Source organism: Palaemon carinicauda, chromosome 5 (assembly GCF_036898095.1).
Source record: "Palaemon carinicauda isolate YSFRI2023 chromosome 5, ASM3689809v2, whole genome shotgun sequence".
NCBI lineage: Eukaryota > Metazoa > Arthropoda > Malacostraca > Decapoda > Palaemonidae > Palaemon > Palaemon carinicauda.
Window position 1 is genome coordinate 120,129,213 of NC_090729.1, and position 944 is coordinate 120,130,156.

Here is a 944-nt window from a genome sequence, read left to right on the forward strand (position 1 = left end):
TAAAGAAAGTTAAATTAAAATGTTTTTCTTATGTAGCGCGCATCCGAAAACAAGCTCCTGTCGTTGACTTGCTATTTCATGCTGCTTCTCGTTTTCCTTGAATTATGGAAATGTAAAAAAAAAAAAAAAAAAAAAAATACGGAAATAAATTAAATGATTTTTATTATTATTATTATTATTATTATTATTATTATTATTATTATTATTACTATTATTATTATTTATATTATTATTTTTATTGTTATTATTATTATTATTATTATTATTATTATTATTATTATTATTATAAAGAAAGCGAACACTTTATTATAATTATTTTTATTATTATTATAATTATTATTATTATTGTTATTATCATTATCATTATTATTATTGTTATTATTATTATTATTATTTTTATTATTATCCGAAGAAAATTATTCCTGCATTATCATAGAAAAGATTAGGAGTAAATTTACGTAACTGTTCACTCAACAACAACAACAACAACAACACTCGCTCATGCATAAATGAACATTTGAAAAATAAATTCTCAGGAATATACTAGCATACTTACAAAGTTCTGGCCAGATAGGGGAACAAATAGATGTTTCCCCTTGCGAAATTGGAGAGAGACTGACTGACTGACCGTGACTCTGTGAGATTCAGACTTTTCAGAGATGGGACAAGAGAAGTAGTGTTTCTCAGTTTTCGAGTGCTGCCTTTGTATATAGAGTCGCCTGCCAATAGAAGTTCTCTCTGGTATTGATCTTTAAAAGAAAGATGTGATATATGTTATTTCTAAGTCGTAGTGAGAACCTAAGCATTAGAGCTATTTTTTTAGTTGGTTTATATATGTTTGATATAAAGCTATGTCAATAAAATACCTAAAACTGTGTAAACAGGATAAAAAATGGATTTCGTTAAAACATAAGGCTTGGGGAAAGAATCTGACTTTCAGTTAA

General features: G+C 25.7%; 1 protein-coding gene across 1 annotated transcript in view; it reads right to left on the bottom strand.

Moving 5' to 3' along the window:
- LOC137640546 (uncharacterized) overlaps nt 1-601 on the bottom strand; it is a 15,028-nt gene extending 14,427 nt beyond the window's left edge. The window contains exon 1 of the mRNA XM_068373060.1: nt 557-601. The gene's annotated coding sequence lies outside the window, so the exon portion shown is untranslated. The remainder of the gene's footprint in view (nt 1-556) is intronic.
- Nucleotides 602-944: the final 343 nt, after the last annotated feature.